The following is a 20396-nucleotide window of genomic DNA, read 5'->3' on the forward strand; positions in this document are numbered from 1 at the left end:
AGCTGCGCGCATGCGGCGAGCAGCGCAGCCAGTCCGGGGACTGCAGTCAGCTATTTAAACCTCCCGCCCACCTTTTCTTTATACCCGCGTCTCACCCCGGGCCGGAAGGGCTCCTGCGCAGGCGTTTGTAGCCACTTTTAAGTTTTATCAGCTAGTTCATGCTTGCGTTGAAAGAGTGGTCGTTTGCGCTGGGTCATCACTGTGTAGTATTGGGGATACTTAGGTGAGAAAAAAACTTAACGCTAGAGACGTTCACGCATTAGTGGAGAAGCCAGGATTGTTGCCCTAGAGTTACAGTAGATAAAAGTACCTGAGAGAACTGCGGGGGCTCCCAACCTGGACGCTTGCACCGGAGTATTAAATCCAGCTAGAGAATGGCATGTGCAAAGATACAGAGGTGAGAAACATTGTGTTTTTAGAACTCTGAGCGAGGCTCTTGGCTCAGCTCCTGCTTGAGCGGAACCCATTCTGGAAGCAGGGTAGAGGCTAGTCCTAACGCTTAGTGTACAAATAGCCTACGGTTCATGTTAAAATAATTCGGATTCTGATTCAGTAGGCCCAACAAACTCGCAGATTGCGTAATGACTGAGGCACATGCAATTTAATTAGGCTTGTCTCATTATTTTACTGTATGATCTTGGACAAACTAAACTCTAAACCTCAGTTTCTTTTTTTTAATTTTTATTTATTTATTTATTTTTGAAAATAGGAGATAAAAATGGTTTCTGGCCGGACGCGGTGGCTCACGCCTGTAATCCCAACACTGGGAGGCCGAGGTGGGCGAATCACCTGAGTTCAGGAGTTTGAGATCAGCCTGGCCAATATGGTGAAACCCTGTCTCTACTAAAAATTAAAAAAAAATTAGCCGTGCATGGTGGCGGGCGCTTGTAATTCCACCTACTCGGGAGGCTGAAGCTAGAGAATCGCGTGAACGTGGGAGGCGGAGGTTGCAGTGAGCCGAGATCGCGCCATTGCACTTCAGCCTGGGCAAGCCTCAGGCCTGTTTATCCAAGATGCTTTTAGTCTAAAAAAAAAAAAAGTTTCAGCCTCATAAAGTGGTTGTGAGGATTAAATGAGAATGCATGTAAATTGCTTGATATGATTCCAGGACAGAATAAATGCTCAATAATGTGTCAGATCAGTTAATTATCTTGCTGAAAGATGCACAGCAAGTAGGTGACAGTGTCACCTCCCTAATATGAGTTTATGCCCTCCCACAGCTTCAGCTGCTACCCATGTGAATATGATTCACAGATTTCTAGCTTAGCACTCTTCTCTCACTTTCAGACCCTGATCTCCAGTTGGCTACCTGACCTCACGTAGATGTTTTTGTTTTGTTTTTGAGAGACAGGGTCTCATTCTGTGGCCCAGGCTGGAGGGCAATAGTGCAAACACAGCTCACTGCAGCCTCGATCTCCTGGGCTCAAGCAGTCCTCCCCACCTCAGCCTCCTGAGTAACTGGGACCACAGGGATGTGGCAACGTGTGTGTGTGTGTGTGTGTGTGTGTGTGTGTGTGTAGAGATGGGATCTCCCTATATTGTCCATGCTGGTTTCAAACTCCTGGGCTCAAGTGATCTTCCTGCCTCAGCCTCCCAAAGTATTGGGATTACAGTTGTGCGCCACCATGCCCAGCTACTTAGATGTTTTAAAGGCACTTTGCATTAATTTTCTATTTCTGCTGTAAGAAATTACCATAAACTTAGTAGCTTAAAACAACACAAATTTATTCTCTTACAGTTCTGTAAACCAGAAATCTAAAATCAGTCACTGGAGTAAAGTCAAGGTGTCATTTGGATTGGTTGCTTCCAGAGGCTCTGCAGGGAGATTGTTTTTCTTGTCTTTTTCAGCTTTTAGAAGTTGCCTGCATTCCTTGGCCCCTTCCTCACATCATTCCAACCAACTTCCATCCTTACAATCGATTACTTTCCTGTAATAGCTACAGTCAGATGGGCAGCTGAAGGTGATGATGATGATCTTGACACCGAGAAGCAGAAGACCAATGAAGATGGCCAGACAGCAAAAAAGGATAAGTTAAAAGAAGGTAAAAGAAGGCCACTCGTACTTGCTGTCTCAGTATCTAAAGGTGGTCACCTTCCAGTAGAGAGGCCCACCCACTGCAGACAGTGCCACCGAAGGTGACATGCACTTTCTGCCACCCATCCAAAACTGTAACGTGAATCTGCAACAGGAGAGGAAAGAAGAACCAAAACTTCCAAGGCCTTGCATTTTTTCTTAAAAGCATTTTTTTTTTTTTTTTGGAGATGGAGTCTCACTCTATTGCCTGGAGTGCAGTGGCGTAATTTCGGCTCACTGAAGCCTCTGCTTCCCGGGTTTAAGAAATTCTCTGCCTCAGCCTCCCAAGTAGCTGGGATTACAGGCACATGCCACCACACCTGTCTAATTTTTGTATTTTTAGGAGAGACAGGGTTTCACCGTGTTGGCCAGGCTGGTCTTGAACTCCTGACCTCGTGATCCACCTGCCTCGGCCTCCCAAAGTGCTGGGATTACAGGCCTGAGCCACTGCACCTAGCCAAAAGCATTTTTTAAAGAAAAATTGGTCTATATTTTTTGTTTCTACTTTATATCTTTGTACATATTTTTAGAGTGCAGGCATTTTTAATAATCTTGGATTACCAAAGCAGCTTTCAGAATGTTCTTTGCCCAACTTCTGACTTTACTTGTAGTGTGACCATGTTCATTAGAATCTCAAAGGAGGAAGAAAAGAAAAAACAAACATGTAAAAAATGAAAAATAGATCTGGCGAGGTGATTCACGGCTGTAAGCCCAGCACTTTGAGAGGCTAAGGCGGGTGGATCACCTGAGGTCAGGAGTTCGAGACCAGCCTGGCCAACATGGTGAAATCCTATCTCTACTAAATATGCAAAAATTAGCCAGGTGTGGTGGTGGGTGCCTGTAGTCCCAGCTACTCAGGAGGCTGAGGCAGGAGAATCTCTGGAACCCCGGAGGCAGAGGTTGCAGTGAGCCGAGATCACACCACTGCACTCCAGCCTGGGCGACAGAGTGAGACTATCTGAAAAAAAGCAAAAATAGGCCAGGCATGGTGGCTCATACCTGTGATCCCAGCACTTTGGTAAGCCTAGGCAGGTGGATCACTTGAGGTCAGGGGTTCGAGACCAGCTTAGCCAACATGGTGAAAACTTGTCTCTACTGAAAATACAAAAATTAGCCAGGCGTGGTGGTGGGTACCTGTAATCCTAGCTACGCGGGAGGCTGAGGCATGAGAATTGCTTGAACTCAGGAGGTGGAGGTTGCAGTGAGCAGCAGTCATGCCATTGCACTCCAGCCTGGTGACAGAGTAAGACTCTGTCTCAAAAATAAATAAATGCGAAAACAACAAATCTTATTTTTTCAGCCTGTTCGATGTATGTGTGAAACAATGTTGTCCAACAATAAACGGGAATCTTATTTTTCTGAGGTTTTTTCCCATAACTTCATTTCTAGTGAATTTTCTGAGTTCTAACAAAAAATGGTAGACAGTTGTCATGAATTGTACCCCTTTTCTCATTCTTTCTGCTTTAGGCTTGAACATGAGGCATAAAGCTAGACTCAGCTGTTAGGAAAAACTGCCTCATGCTGGCCCTGACATCATTGAGCTAATAAACAAGTCCCTCTACCTCCAGACTTATTATGTGAGGAAACACACACACACACACACACACACACACACGTACACACACGTGTTACTGAAACACCAGGGGTTCTGATCTAGTTCCTGTTCCTTGCTTCACAAAAAGCCAATCACTGAGATGATTATTGCCAAAGAATAAGGCTTCAATCAGGTGCTGCAGAGAAACAGATGGGAGATCAATCTCAAACTTGGGTCCCTGACTGACTAAAACTAGGTTTATATAGCAGGAAAGAAATGTAATAATGTGTTTAAAAAAAAAAAAAAGGAACTAGGGAGGAATAAGGAAGCAATCATGATGAATGAGGGACTTGGCATCTCATTTTCTGGATGCTGTGATCCGGTGAGTTTCAGTTCTTTGATACTTTTTTTGAGAGACCTGAAGGTCATTTCCTGAGGAAGGAACTCAGATAAATATAACTTTCCAGCTTTAAGACCAGAAGGGTCAATTTCTATGTTTGTCCAAAAAAAAAAACTAAGGTACTATTGGGTCAGGTTCACACACGCCCACACCACCCTTAGGTGTTTAAGCCACAGTTGGTCAGTTTACCTGTTCTTCCAGCAAAAGCATTTCTCACTGCTCTTGCCAGGTCCTGTCTATTTAACCTCCTAGATGTCTCTCACATTCATGCATTCCTCTTCACCCACCTTTGCCACTCTAGGCATAATGACCTGCTTTCAGCCTTTGGTACATGCCATGTTCCCTCCTGTCACTGCCCTTTATACACGCCCTTCCCTCTGTCTGGAATGTTCTTCCTTCTCCCCTTAGGCTAGTTAGCTCTTCATCCTTTGGCTTTTATAGCAAGCACTGCTTCCCCAAGACAGCCTTCCCCAACCTCCCCTTATCCTACCCTGGGCACCTGTCAGCTGGATGCAATTTTATACTATGTGTGTGATTATCTAATTATCTCACTAGTTATTCACTCCATGAGGACAGGGACCTTTTCTGTTTTATTCATCATTGTAGCAGCAGCAACCCACATAGCAGCTGACACAACAGATACGCTCTATATTTGTTGAATGGCATGAATGTCTAAAATAGGATTCCAACCCAGTCTCTCCTACCTGAGTCTCTGCTTATCCTCAGTAGCTGGGACTACAGGCATGGCATGTGCCACCATGCCTCTTTGGTTCACCTTTAAAAAATAAAAGAATTGGCCACATACAATGGCTCACACCTGTAATCCCAGCACTTCGGGAGGCCAAGGCAGGTGGATCACAAGGTTAGGAGTTCGAGACCAGCTTGGCCAACATGGCAAAAACCCCATCTCTACTAAAAATACAAAAATTAGCCAGATGTGGAAGGCACCTGTAATCCCAGCAACTTGGGAGGCTGAGGCGGGAGAATTGCTTGAAACCGGAAGGCAGAGGTTTCAGTGAGCCAAGATCTTGCCACTGGACTCCAGCCTAGGTGACAGAGCAAAACTCCGTCTCCAAAAAAAAAAGAAGAATGAAAACAAGTCTCTAGGCAATCAGAACCCATAGAGCGGCTGCAGTTTGTGAGATCATCAAAATCTGGACACTCCCTTTCAAAGAAACGTGTAGTGGTCAGGAAAGCTTTCCAGTCACCAGCAACGGCCAGGAACTGGAGTAGAGTGGACTGATTTCGTAGAAAGAAAAGAGGCCAGGTCACATGGTTTATGAAACACTTCAACGATCTGCTCAGAGTTTTCAGCTTGAAGACCCCTATGAAACTGACCTTGGCCCTTTTCTGCAATGAGTATATTTGAGACATGGGGAGAAATTGCAGAAAGGTGCCGATGTCAGTTTTATAGGGTCTTCAAGATTATGATTAATTGAATAAGTTATATGTTTTTAGACTTCGGGATGATTGTTTATAATGTCACTTGGAGGGTAATTAAACTCAGAAAGAAACAGTCCAGGTGTGGTGGCTCATCCCTGTAATCCCAGCATTTTCGGAGGCCGAGGTGGGAGGATCGCTTGAGCTCAGGAGTTCCACACCAGTCTGGCCAACATAGCAAAAACTTGTCTCTACTAAAAATAAAAATAAAATAAAAAAATTAGCCAGGCATGATGATGCATGCCTGTAGTTCCAGCTACTGGGGAGGCTGAGGTGGGAGGATTGTTTAAGCTTGGGAGATTGAGGCTGCAGTGAGCTGTGATTGTGCGCCACTGCATTCCAGCCTTGGCAAGAGAGTGAGACCCTGTCTCAAAAAAAGAAAGAAAGAAACAGTCCAGTTCCAAGTTTAAAATTAGAAGTGAATAGTATTGCATTTATATGCCATCCTAGCTATTTATTGCTGCATAACAAGTTACCCAAAACTTAGCAGCCTAGAAACATTTATTATTTCAGAGTTTCTGTGGTCAGGAATTCAAGAGTGGCTTAGCTAGGTGGTTCTGGTTCAGGGTCTCTCTTGAGGTTGCAGCCAAGATGACACCAGGGGCTGTAGTCAACTGAAGGCTCCACTGGAGCTGTAGTATCCACTTCCAAGGCCAACAGAAGCCCTCAGTTCCTTATCACATGATCCACCTTCCTTGGCCTCCCAAAGTGCTGGGATTACTGGCATGAGCCACAGCGCCAGGCCCCAAATGCCCTTTTCCTTTATTGTATGTCAGGCTCCTCCTATCCTATGACAAATCCTGCATGACCCAGTTCAGATGATCTATGAAATTTTCCCAAAGCACTTCATGCAGGTTTCTTTTCAGAATTTACAATTGTAACCCCAATGACAGCTAAGCCCTCCAAGATTCTTCAAATCTAAATAAAACTGACTTTGCCCAACCATTTAGTCTCAATTTGACAGCCTGTGGAAGCCAAGGCTTTCCCTTGTATTTCTGCAGAGTCTCAGAGGCATACATTTTCACATCACCTCTTTTCTCCTGGACTTCCTAATTCTCAGTTGTGGCCTGTGTTCTTACCTTATAACCCAGATTGGAGATTCAGCTCCTTCACTGCTTTCCAGGCAAAACCTGCTGATACACAGTATTTATGAGTACAGAGACTTTACTGACGAGCACAGCACACACAGCAAATCCTTTAAATCTCAAGGCATCAGGCTGGCCCTCCCTGGTCCTCTTTGACTCTTTGGCCATGTGGTGTCCCCCTGTTGCCCTTTCCTGGTGCAGTTTCAGTCTCCCCATTTTTCTGATCTTCCCTCACTCTCTGAAACAACAAACCTCTTCGAAAGCCTTTCTTGTGTAGAGTAGTTCCAGGGCGCTTTCTGTTCTTGGCCTCTCCTTCTACCCAAGACCTTATGAAGGTGTTATTCCAAAGAAGACAATTCCTTTCCCAAGAGGAGTTCTTGGACCAAGAGGATAATAATTTTCCAGTCATCTTGTATGTTTATAAGCATGTCTTAGTTCAGGCTGCTATACCGAAGTACCACAGACTGGGTGTCTTATAAACAACAGACAAACAGACATTTATTCCTCACAGTTCTGGAGGCTGGAAGTCTGAGATCCAGGTCCAGGAAGCGGGTCTGGTGAGGGCTGTCTTCCAGGTTGCAGACTGCCAACTTCTTGTATCCTCACATGGTGGAAAGAGAGTGAGAGCGCTTTCTGGGCTCTCTTTCATTTTTATTTACTTATTTATTTATTTTTGAGACAGAGACTCGCTGTGTCACCCAGGCTAGAATGCAGTGGCATGATCTCTGCTCACTGCAACCTCTGCCACCAGGGTTCAAGTGATTCTCCTGCTTTAGCCTCCCAAGTAGCTGGGATTACAGGTGCCAGCCACCATGCCTGGGTCATTTTTGTATTTTTAGTAGAGATGGAGTTTCACTGTGTTGGTCAGGCTGGTCTTGAACCCCTGACCTCAAGCAATCCACCTGCTTCAGCCTCCCAAAGTGCTGAGATTACAGGTGTGAGCCACCGCTCCCAGCCAGTGGGCTGTCTTTTATAAGGGCGCTAATTCTACTCATGAGGGCTCCACCCTCGTAACCTAATTACTTTAGACAGGCCCCCACCTCCCTGTACCATCACATTGAAGGTTAAGATTTCAACATATCAACTAGGGTAGGGGGCTCAAACATTCAGTCTATAACAGAGTGTGCCTCACCCCATGGGTCTGAATCAGGTCTGGTCTGAGTTGGTTGTCCCAGATCCCTGCACAGAGCTTGGGATATAGTAGGCCTTCAGTAACATTTGTTGAATAAATGAATTTGTGATAAATGAGAATGATTGATTAAAAAATACTGAATAAAATAATGAATCAGCTAGGCATGGTGGCTCACGCCTATAATCCCAGCACTTTGGGAGGCCGAGGCGGGCGGATCACCTGAGGTCAGGAGTTTGAGACTAGTCTGGCCAACATGGTAAAACCCCAACTCTACTAAAAATACAAAAAATTAGCCAGGCATGGTGGTGGGTGCCTGTAATCTCAGCTACTTGGCAGGCTGAGGCAGGAGAATCGCTTGAACCCGGGAGGCAGAGGTTGTAGTGAGCTGAGATCGCGCCATTGCACTCCAGCCTGGGCAACAAGAGCGAAATTTCGTGTCAAAAAAAAAAAAAAAAAAAAAAAAGAATGAATCAGTTGACATTAATTGACCTGATGGTTCCCAGGGATCTTTGCCCTGCAAAAGAAGAAGCTGACAGAAGTTCTAGTCCTAATTCTAGTCCCAGTTTTGCCTCTCAGTTGCGTGTAACCATGGGCAGGTCACTTTTCCTCTCTGTACCTCAGGTGAAAAATGAGAAGGAGGCTTCTTGTTATTCCTTTTTGTTCTGCCAACCACACCTCATTCTAATCGTCACCTGCTTGCCACCTGATGCTTCATGCTGGGACCTGGCTGGCCTGCTGGGTAGCTTATTATTAAAATCCACCTGCCTGGTTAAGAAGTGCTTTCAAAGCAGAGGGCCCGCCTGGAATTGTTCTAGCTCATGATTCTTGTTCAGCCACACCATTGCATTCCTTGCCTTCCTTTAATGCCTGTTACAACTGCACATTGAATAAGCTCTTTCATTCTCCTCCCAATTTACGAATGAAATCCCATCAATCTTTTCTCATGCCCAGCCCTCACGCAGGAGTGTGTGTCTATGTGTTTGTGTGTGTGAATGCGTGTACCTGCATTCACTTGCATGCATACACACACACCCTCTTCCTTAACCAGGTTTATTGTGTCTGAAATTTTCCGAAACTTTGTATAGGCTTTCTGAAGGAAGTAGAAACCCCATGTAGTATTTGTTTTTTTTTTAAGACAGGGTCTCACTCTGTTGCCCAGGCTGGAGTGCAGTGGCGTGATCTTGGCTCCCCGTGTAGTATTCTTAGCAAGGCTTTGGTCATAGCTGCTTTTTCACTGTTTGAGGCCTTCACTGGAGCTATCTACCATGAGTCCTCAGAGGCCAGGATTTCCAAGGAGTAACTGATCAGTTTTCATTCGTTCTTAGCTCATTGATATCACTAAGCCTCTGTGTCAATAACTAATGTAAGTATGTATGTATGTATGTAAGTGCAGTGGTGTGATCATAGCTCACTGCAGCCTCAAACTCCTGGGCTCAGGTGATCCTCCCATCTCAGTCTCCTGAGTAGCTGGGACCACAGTTATGTGCCACCACACCTGGCTAATTAAAAAAAATTTTTTTGTAGAGATGGGTCTTGCCATGTTGCCCAGGCTGGTCTTGAACTCCCAACCTCAAGCAATCCTCCCTCCTTGGCCTCCCAAAGTGCTGGGATTACAAGTGTGAGCCACTGTGCCTAGCCAACATCTAAGATCTTTTTTTTTTTTTTTTTTTTTTTTGTGACAGAGTCTCGCTCTGTATCCCAGGCTGGAGTTCAGTGGCACGATCTCCGCTCGCTGCAACCTCCGCCTCCTGGGTTCAAGTGATTCTCCTGCCTCAGCCTCCCAAGTAGCTGGATTACAGGTGCGTACCACCATGCCTGGCTAATTTTTTGTATTTTTAGTAGAGATGGGGTTTCACCATTTTGGCCAGGCTGGTCTTGAACTCCTGACCTCAAGTGATCTGCCCACCTCGGCCTCCAAAAGTTCTTGGATTATAGGCGTGAGCCACCGCACCCGGCACAACAACTAAGATCTTTCTTCCCACCTCCCTGCTCCCCCGGAGACAGAGTCTCGCTCTGTCAACCAGGCTGGAGTGCAGTGGCGCAATCTTGGCTCACTGCAACCTCCACTTTCCGGGTTCAAGTGATCCTCCCGCCTCAGCCTCCCAAGTAGCTGGGATTACAGGCGTGTGCCACCATGCCCAGCTAATTTTTGTATTTTTTTAGAGACAGGGTTTCACCATGTTGGCCAGGCTGGAAAACTAAGATCTTAATTTGAGTGCCAAAGGGTGTCCCACAGCTCCTTTCCTATATTTTGTTATTGGGGCGGGGCCAGGACACACATTTCAGTAATCTTTGCTTTTAAGGGTTATGAGGTAACTTAAAATATGGCAAAAAAAAAAAAAACAGGTATAACACACAGAACCTTAGATTTCATTGTTGCCAAGCTCCATGTGAACTAGGATATGAATAGTAGCAATGATTCAATTATTATTAATAGCATACACTTACTAGATACCAAACACTGGGTGAAGTGTGATACATAAGTCATCTCATTTATGTAAACATTGTGAGGAAATAGAGCACTGGAGAGTTAAGGAACTCACTCGGGTACTCACTGCTGGTAAGTGATGCAGCCAGGATTCAACCCAGCCCATCAGATGGCAGCATCTGCATCTATAACCATTACACTATTTCTTTCTTCAAGCTCCCAATTTGTGTTCTGAGGAGAGACTAAATAAGGGAAAGAAAAAAATGTCTTCCCCTATTTAGCCACCAGACCTTTGCCCATGACTTGGAAGTGTTTGCTGTGGAGTCTCCTATCTCGTCTTTTTTTTTTTTTTTGAGATGGAGTCTCGCTCTGTCTCCCAGGCTGGAGTGCAGTGGCATGATCTCGGCTCACTGCAATCTCCTCCTTCTGGGCCCAAGCGATTCTCCTGCCTCATTCTTCCCGGTAGCTGGGATTATAGTCTTCCGCCCCCACGCCTGGCTAATTTTTGTATTTTTAGTAGAGACAAGGTTTCTCTATTGGTCAGGCTGGTCTGGAACTCCTGACCTCAAGTGATCCTCCCCCTTTGGTATCTCAAAGTGCTGGGATTACAGGCGTGAGCCACTGCACCTAGCCTCCTATCTTGTCTTCATGAGTGTTCAGAATTTTGTGGTGCACTGATCAGAAGCCCAGAGGAATCTAGACTTCATTGAGGTGCACCTTGGTATTTGAATCCCATTCTCTCTTTTTGTTTTTATTTTTTGGTGGAGTGGGAGGGTGGGGGCAGACAGAGTCTCACTCTGTTGCCCGGGCCAAAGTGCAGTGGGCACAGCTCACTGCAGCCTTGACCTCACAGGCTTAAATCATCCTCCCACCTCAGCCTCCGGAGTAGCTAGGACTATAGGTGCACCACCACACCTGGCTAATTTTTGTATTTTTTGCAGAACTGAGGTTTCGCCATGTTGCCCAGGCTGGTCTCAAACTCCTGGGCTCAAGCAATCTGCCCGCCTCGGCCTCCCAAAGTGCTGAGATTACAGTCATGAGCTACTGTGCCCAGCCCAAATTCCTCTTTATCAGCATCAGATCATATCAATATCAATTTTATAAAGACCATTAATATCAACCAGGAGAAGGATGAAAGCAAAATGTTCTAAGAGCAAAGGGACTGCTGATTATCATCAAGTGACCCTATTTCACAGGAAGAAAATGTGGATGACATTTTATGACCAACAGCATTGTTTATTTAACCTTGGAGCACAATAGAGAAAAACTTTTGACTCCAACCCCCAGTCCCTGAAGGCAGAAGTCTGAAATACCCTCTCAATTCTGTTTATGGCCTTAAAGCATTTGTCTTAGCCCATATTCTCCCCAAAGCAGGGCCTGAGACAAAGGCTTATGTGTGAGTAGTTTAATTTGCTGTGGTGATCTCAGGAAGCAGGAGCTATGCTTGCAGAAAATGAAATAGGGAGTGCAAATATAAGGACAAGATATTAACTACTACTGAGGACAACTGATTACTCAAGCATGGGAGACCTTCTGAGAGACCATATAAGATGCATTTAAGGACTGTCTTGCTCAGGGGAAGAGAGGGAGAAAAGGTTATCCATCAGTTTCCCTCTCCCATTGGTCAAGACTGGCCCTAGAGAACATTTATGTTTCCTGTAAATGAGTGCTAAGTGGACTCCCACAGACATCAGGCATGGCAGCTCAAAGAGACTGGAAGGCAGAAAATGAAAGACATGAGACGGGCCTGAGGCCAGGCATTTTCAGGTTACATCTTCATGAAGATGGTCATTACTGCACAATGGCTGGAATAAGAGGTGAGACTGACAAGATATGAAGTGGGACATGAGAGGTGTTTGACAGAGTCCAACCCTTGCACCATTCAAGCCCACTTAAAATGCCTTGTGTAAATTTAATTTGTCATACGGTCGTCTTCAGTATGGCAGCTGGCTGCATTCTCTGCAAACACTTGATAATCCAAGCAAATTAGTGAAACAAGTTATAATACTTGCTGCTACAGTTGATCCCAAAGCTGTAATTGATATTCATTATCTGCTTCTTCTACCACTCAATCTAGATTTCTCTTATTCTCATCCAGCACTTTGGCTGGCCTGGATTTCTTGCTTGGTGGTGGGACTATGACTGTCCCTGAAGTCCTTATGATTGCCTTACCCTTGATATGATCATGATTACTACAAATAGCCTGTTCATCATTACCACTGGATTTGTTCCTGAGCTGACACTTAACTGAGCCTTACCAGAACATTCCACTGTCATCTGCCAGGGTCTGTTTTGTTGCAGAAGCCATAGAGGTGATCTGAATAGAGATATAATGGGCATAAACAGGCTTGCGTCCTCTAAGTCTGTTCTGATGGTGTTAATCTCTGCAGTTCTTTCTGGGATGCAATATTGCTTCTACTGATGGGGGCGGTGAAGTGTCTGGGTAACTTCAAGGGCTTCCACTTGGCCCTTTCTACTACAGACTCTTACTCGGCTGGATGTGGTGGCTCACGCCTGTAATTCCAGCACTTTGGGAGGCCGAGGCGGGCGGATCACTTGAGGTCAGGAGTTCGAGATCAGCCTGGCCAACGTGGTGAAACCCCATCTCTACTAACATTAGAGACTACAAAAATTAGCCGTGTGTGGTGGTGGCATGCCTGTAATTCCAGCTACTCAGGAGGCTGAGGCAGGAGAATCGCTTGAACCCAGGAGGCGGAGGTTGCAGTGAGCCGGGATCAAGCCATTGTACTCCAGCCTGGGTGACAGAACAAGACTCTGTCTCAAAAAAAAAAAAAAAAAGATTCTTACTCCTCAGGTCAGAAAAACAACACAAGAATTCTAATATCTGCTAAATATATATATGCTGATCTCTACTTCCAGAAACTGGGGAATTAACCACAGGGTGGGTCCGTGAATGCATAGAACCAATGTGAAATGCATTTGGGCTAGAAGTCATTTTATCACTTGGCTTTCATCATTCAAATTCATCATCTAAAAATGGGGGGCTGCATGCAGTGCCTCACACCTGTAATTCCAGCACTTTGGGAGGCTGAGGTGGGTGGATCATCTGAGGTGAGGAGTTCAAGACTCATCCTGGCCCACAATGCAAAACCCTGTCTGCACTAAAAATACAAACATTAGCCAGGCGTGGTGACGGGCACTTGTAGTCCCAGCTACTCGAGAGGCTGAGGCAGGAGAATCACTTGAACCCAGGAGATGGAGGTTGCAGTCAGCCGAGATTGTGCCACTTCACTCCAGCCTGGGCGACAGAGCGAGACTCCCTGTCAATAAATAAATAAATAAATAAATAAATAAATAAATAATGGGGGTGACAGTTCTTATCACTTACGGGTTTTGTGAGGATTAAATGGTATGTGTAAACACCAAAACAGCTGTTGACACACAGTAGGTGTTCAAGAAATAGTACTGTGATAGGACATTTTTCTACAGAAATCCTGACTCCCGCTTTGGATGATTTCCTTGAATCCTGAGTTTTTTGAATTCCCCAAATTGTCCTCCATGGTACTACATAGTCATTAAGAACAAAGATTTAGGAGCCAGATCATTGGGGTTTTGAATCTTGGCTCTACCAGTCACTAGCTGTTGGATGTTGGGCAAGTGGTTTAATCTATCTGTGATTCAATTTCTTTAATCTATAAAATGAGAAAAATTATATATCTCACAGTATTGTTTTGGTAATTGAGTTATTATATGGAAAACACCTAGAATTGCCTGGCACATAGTAAGCAGAATGTAACTGTTAGCTATTATTATTTTATTGTTATTTTTTGAGATGGGGTCTCACTCTGTTGCCCAGGCTGGAGTGCAATGGTGAGATCATGGCTTGCTGCAGCCTCAACCTCCCACGCTTAAGTGATCCTCCCACCTCAGCCTCCCAAGTAGCTGGGACTACAGGTGCATGCCACCACACCCAGCTAATTTTTGTATATTTGTAGAGACAGGGTTTCACCATGTTACCCAGGCTGGTCTTGAGTCCTGGGCTCAAACAATCCGCACACTTTGGCCTCCCGAAGTGCTGGGATTACAGGTGTGAGCCACCGTGCCTGGCCTATTATTATTATTAATTGGCCAACACTACCACCTAGAATTTCTTACTAGCTGGCTTTTTTTCCCCCATCCGTTGCTTAGCTACATATATCTCCCCTCTCACTCTTCTCTTTCTCCTTCCAAATCAAAAGGTTACAGCCTGCTGGTGGCCATTCTGACAGGCTGGGAAGCATAGGCTCCAGTTAGAAGCCAGAAACAGGCTCTTCCTCTCCTTCCAAATCATACCTGGGGGACTCAGCTTTTCTGGGAAACGTAATAATAGAAACATTTGCCCAGCACTTACTCAGAGTATTGTGCTAAATTCTTTCCATGGATGAACTCTTAATTTTCACAACAATCTTAAGAGGTAGATATAAATATTATGCCCACTTTATAGATAGGGAAAATTACAGTTTCAGAGAGACATGACAACTTACCTAAGGTCACATTCTAGAAATTGGTAGAGTTGGGATTTGAGCCCAGGTTTGTGATATTCCCTAGCCTATTCTAACCATAGGAATATGGCATTGCGTAGTAGTAAATTTATGCACTCTAGCATCAGACTGTGTTCACATGCTGGACTCACAGCTGTGACTTACTACTGCCTTGCCTACTTAAGTGGCTTCTGAAAATATTTGGCCTTTCCATTGGAGATGGAGACAAATGTGGGCAGTAATGTTTTTAAATAGAGTTTTCCCCAATACCCAACATAGAATCTGCCACAGAGCAGATGCCTCATAAACATTGGCTCAAAAAATAAATATATTCACGACACTATTGTAGGCACGGTGTGGGTTACAAAGGCAGTTGATTGATTGACTGTCCCTTCCTTCAAGGAACTCGCAGACACGGAGAAGCTGACAGGTGCTTTAAATCACTATAATATGAGGAGGAATGTGCTAAAAGCTATGTAGAAACAAAAATATCTCTATGAAAACAAAGAAGAGGAAGAGAGTAATTAAGTTGGAGGGGTTCTCTAAGGTTTTCCGGATAGATTATTATTTGAGATGGTCTTAAAGGAAATGTTACAGAGCCATACTGGGTCTACTCGCCCGGTGCCGTAAAACCAGATAGAGACATCAAGGTTTTTGCAGTGATAGAAAGGATGGCATTTATTGTAGGGCACCAAGCAGGGAGAAATGGCTCAGCTTATGCTTAAGACCTGAATTCCCTCATGGCTTGCAGGTAAGAGTTTTTTTTTTTTTTTTTTTTTTTTTTAGATGGAGTCTCACTCTGTCACCCAGGCTGGAGTACAGTGGTGTGATCTGGGCTCACTGCAAGCTCTGCCTCCCGGGTTCTTGCCATTCTCCTGCCTCAGCCTCCCGAGTAGCTGGGACTACAGGTGCCTGCCACCACACCTGGGTAATTTTTGTATTTTTGGTAGAGATGGGGTTTCACTGTGTTAGCCAGGATGGTCTCGATCTCCTGACCTTGTGATCTGCTGGCCTTGGCCTCCCAAAGTGCTGGGATTACAGGCATAAAGCACCGCGCCTGGCTGCAGGTAAGAGTTTTTAAAGGCAGGGGTAAATTTCAGGAAAGCAGGAGCTACAGGCAAAATCATAGCAGGGTATCTTGAAACAAAGCAGATGTATGGGTCATAGGTAGGTTTAAACATCTGATTTGCAATTGGTTAAGGAAGAGAAGCTTTGTTTAAAAAAATTTGGGGTCGGCCAGGCGCAGTGGCTCATGCCTGTAACCCCAGCACTTTGGGAGGCCAAGGCGGGCAGATCACCTGAGATCAGGAGTTCAAGACCAGCCTGGCCAACATGGTGAAACCCTGTCTCTACTAAAAATACAAAAATTACCCAGGCATGGTGGCAGCACGCCTATAATTCTAGCTACTCAAGAGGCTGAGGCAGGAGAATCGCTTGAACCCAGGATGCAGAGGTTGCACTTAACCAAGACCATGCCATTGCACTCCAGCCTGGGTGATAAGAGAGAAACTCCATCTCAAAAAAAAAAAAAAAAAAAAAAAATTGGGATCATGGCTGGGCACAGTGGCTCACACCTGTAATCCTAGCACTTTGGGAAGTCAAGGCGGGAAGATCACTTGAGGCCAGGAGTTCAAGGCCAGCCAGCCTGGGCAACAGTTTAGCGAGACCTCCATCTCTACAAAAAGTAAAAAAAAAATTAGCCAGGTATGGTGGTGCATGCCTGTAGTCCCAGCTACTCTGGAGGCTGAGGTGAGAGGATAGCTTGAGGCCAGGAATTTGAAGCTGTAGTGAACTATGTTTACGCCACTGCACTCCAGCCTCGGCAAAAGAGCAAGACCCTGTCTTTAAAACAAAACAAAACAAAAAATTGAGGTCAGTAGAAAAATGTTAACTGGGCTGGGCGCGGTGCCTCATGCCTGTAATCCCAGCACTTTGGGAGGCCAAGGCGGGTGGATCACTTGAGGTCAGAAGTTCGAGACCAGGCTGGCCAACATGGTGAAACCCTGTTTCTACTAAAAATACAAAAAAATTAGCCGGACATGATGGTAGGAGCCTGTAATCCCAGCTACTTGGGAGGCTGAGGCAGAATTGCTTGAACCCAGGAGATGGAGGTTGCAGTGAGCCGACACAGTGCCACTGCACTCCAGCCTGGGCAACAGAATAAGACTCTGTCTCAAAAAAAAAAAAAAAAAAGAAGAAAAATATTAACTGGTTAGGGGAGTGACTTTCTCCAAGCCTCTCAGGAAGAAAGTTAGAATGAAGGGCAACAGTTTTGTCTTCACTTCTCCCTTACCTGGGGTACCTGTTTGGTGGGGATCCCCAGTGGGGGTCTGAGCCTGTGAAAGAGAACTCAGGGACATAAGATATGATCTTTAGTTTCTATAGAGAAAGCAAACATTTTGGGACAGTAACTTCTTAAGCTATTGTTTTCGGCCATTATTACTTTCTTTAAAAAATTTTCTTTTTTTTTTAATTTTAAAATAAAGACGGGTTCTTGAACTGCTATGTTGCCCCAGCTGGTCTTGAACGCCTGGGCTTAAGTGAGCCTTGGCCTCCCATAGTGCTGGGATCACAGGTGTGAGCCACTGCGCCAGGCCTATTACCTTCTTGTTTAACAAGTTACTTATTTACCGCGCATGGCTAGCTAGGTGCTTAGAATTTCTCTTGAAGGAACTCAGGATTTTATTTCCATGCCTGGAGTAGTCTGCAGGCCCCTAAAAAAGGGGATCCCTGCTCCATCTCAGAAAGGTAACATTTTTAGGATGGAGCAACTAAAAGAGATTTAAAAAATACAGTCATGCTGGGAATTTTTACTTGCTGCTGCAGGTGTTGGATTCGATGAAGGGATTCACATGGGGGGAGGTGTGTTTTATCAGGCTCATTCTGGCACCTGGTAGGGAGACCAGTCCTCTGAAGCCAGATGGCCTTAGATTCAAACCCCACTGGCGTAATTTATTCAAAAATCTGCAGGGCAGGCCAGCAGCCTGGGCGACAGAACGAGACTCTGTCTCTTAAAATTTATTTACCCTGTGATCTCAGGAAATGTGTCAGTCAGGATTCTACCTGAGAAAAAGGACTGGTACTATATATGTATATATTTACTTATTTATTGCAAGGAATTGGCTTTTTTGCTCATCAGGGCTGGCTTGGCAAGTTAAAAATCTGCAGGGCAAACCAGCAGGCTGGAAACTCAGGCAGGAGTGGAAGCAGCAATCCACAGTAAGTTTCTTCCCCAAGGAAGACTTCAGTTTGGTCTTTAGGCCTTTACACTGATTGGATGAGGCACACCCAGATTATTGAAGACAGTCTCTTTTATTCAAAAGTCAACTGACTGTACATGTTAACCACATCTACAAAATACCTTCACAGCAACACCTAGATTCGTGTTTGATTAATAAAGTAGGTACTATATCCTAGCCATATTGGCACATAAAACTAAACTTCATGGTCAGACTTGGTGGCTCACGCCTGTAATCCCAGCATTTTGGGAGGCCAAGACAGGTGGATTGCTTGAGTCCAGGAGTTGGAGACCAGCCTGAGCAACATGGCAAAACCCTGTCACTACAAAAAATTAAAAAAACTAGCCAGGTGAGGTGGCGGGAGCCTGTAATCCCAGCTACCCAGGAAGCTTGAGCCCTGGCAGTCGAGGTTGCAGTGAGCCAAGATCGCGTCACTGCACTCCAGCCTGAGTAACAGAGTGAGACCCTGTCTCAAAAACAGACAATCAAAAAAACTAAACTAACCTTCACTTAATTTTTTCAAGTTTGTTTCCTCAGCTATAAAATTGAGATACTAATCCTTACCTCCTTACCTCCTATATGAAAATGCACATTAGGTAGCAGAACTTTGCATGAAGCAGAGCAACAGGGCTTAACAGGTCTTAGCGCTCAGTCTACAAGAATCAGTGGGGAGGCCGTTGCAACGCTTTGACGAGCAGGGTTTGGTTTGAATAAGAATATATTTTTCCAACCTGGATATTTTGTAACATAAGCACATGGGTGGCGGGGAAACAGTTCAAACTGGCAATCAATGAAGAGGTTGTCTCACTCTAGGCCTTTCCCTCAGAAGTAATCGTTGCTGATAGTTTCTGACTATTTTTCCAGAATTTTGTTCTATATGCATGCATGCTCAATGCCTAATCACACTCAGCCTTTTGTCCCCTTGCACCTTGCTTTTTAAATTTAACGGTATGTCTTGGAGAATGTTCCATTTCAGCATGTACAAATCTACTTCTTTTAAAAAATGGCTGCAAAGGGCTGGGCGTGGTGGCTCACGTCTGTAATCCTGGCACTTTGGGAGGCCAAGGCAGGCGGATTGCCTGATCTCAGGAGTTTGAGACCAGTCTGGGCAACACAGTGAAACCCCATCTCTACTAAAATACAAAAAAAAAAAAAAAAATTAGCCGGGTGTGGCAGCGTGTGCCTGTAGTCCCACCTACTCGGGAGGCTGAGGCAGGAGAATTGCTTGAACCCAGGAGGCGGAGGTTATAGTGAGCTGAGATCACACCACTGCACTCCAGCCTGGGCGACAGAGTGAGACTCTGTCTCTTAAAAAAAATTGGCTGCAAAGTATTCCATTGTGTTGTTAAATACTAATTTACTTATTTAATAAGTTCTCAACTGATGGTAATTTAGGTTACCAACTTTTTTGCTATTATAAATAATACAAGGGTAAACATCTTTGTACATACATACATGTTTGCATAATGTGTAAGAAGAGATGTAAGATAAATTTCGAGAACTGGAAATACTGCATTAAAGGGTTTGCACATTTAAAATGTCAATGTATAGTGCCACTTTATCTTTCAAAGAGATTGCATTAGTTTATACCCAACCAATAGTATACGAGAGTGCTGTTTCCCCATGCCCTTATCAACACTGCTACCTTGGATTTAAACCTACTTGTTTTCCTTTAAAATACCAAAATGGGCATTTGAAAAAAAGAGGCATGATTTGTTCCTTGGCAAGAGCTATATTTTGTTTGAGTTTGATCTTTCTGATAGCAGACCTAGGCCTTGTGCCCTGTCCTGTGGTCCCATCTCTGAGGAGCTGGGCAGATGACCTGACCACAGGACTCAATCAGAATAGCTCCAGGTCACCAGGCAAAAGGGTAGGCCAGACCCGGGCCTGTGCCTAGCCTGATGATGGAAATGCAAACAAGCCAAGTTCTATAATAGAACACAGAGCCATTGCCGGGAAACCACAAATTGCTGACTTGCTCCTGCAAACAATCAATATTCAGAAGCTGAGTCCAGGAATTCTAACGATGCATCCTGCACAAAGGGCTGAGTGGGGGAGGATGTGCTTTTAGAAAAAAGCCCAGCACCAGAAGCCCTGGTGCTGCTTCTTAGAGAGCCACCAAGAAGGCCCTTGGTCCCATCACCACGCCCTCTGACAATCCCAGAACCCTAGGCTCTCGGAGCCAGAGTAGATCTGGGAAATTATCCTGCCCTGAGAGAGTCCAGGCAAAGAATCAAGGGAGTTCCAAGGAGCAAGTGCTCACTTCGGTGGGATAGTGCAGGGCAGTGGTTAGTGGCTACACTTGGGCTCAAATCCTGACTCAGTCACCAGCTTTCTGACCTTGGACACATTGCTTCACATCTCAGCCTCAGTTTTCTCATCTATAGAATGAAGACAATAACACCTATCTCAGAAGGTCATTATGAAGATTCAACTGAATAATTATGTTTGTAAATAATTTAGCATGGCAACTGGCTTTTTGTAAGGTCGTAATAAATTATTATTAATATTCATTTTTTTTTTGAGACAGAGTCTCCCTCTGTCACCCAGCTTGGAGTGCAGTGGCGCTATCTAGGCTTGAAT

General features: G+C 44.9%; 1 long non-coding RNA gene across 1 annotated transcript; it reads left to right on the top strand.

Annotated features, from left to right (window-relative positions):
• The first annotated feature begins 37 nt into the window (after positions 1-37).
• Positions 38-18399, top strand: LOC129393396 (uncharacterized). Its single transcript, XR_010113476.1, has 2 exons — positions 38-397; positions 1849-18399. It is a non-coding gene; the product is annotated as an uncharacterized LOC129393396 (long non-coding RNA).
• Positions 18400-20396: the final 1997 nt, after the last annotated feature.

The sequence above is a fragment of the Pan paniscus genome, chromosome 9 (assembly GCF_029289425.2).
Source record: "Pan paniscus chromosome 9, NHGRI_mPanPan1-v2.0_pri, whole genome shotgun sequence".
Lineage (NCBI taxonomy): Eukaryota > Metazoa > Chordata > Mammalia > Primates > Hominidae > Pan > Pan paniscus.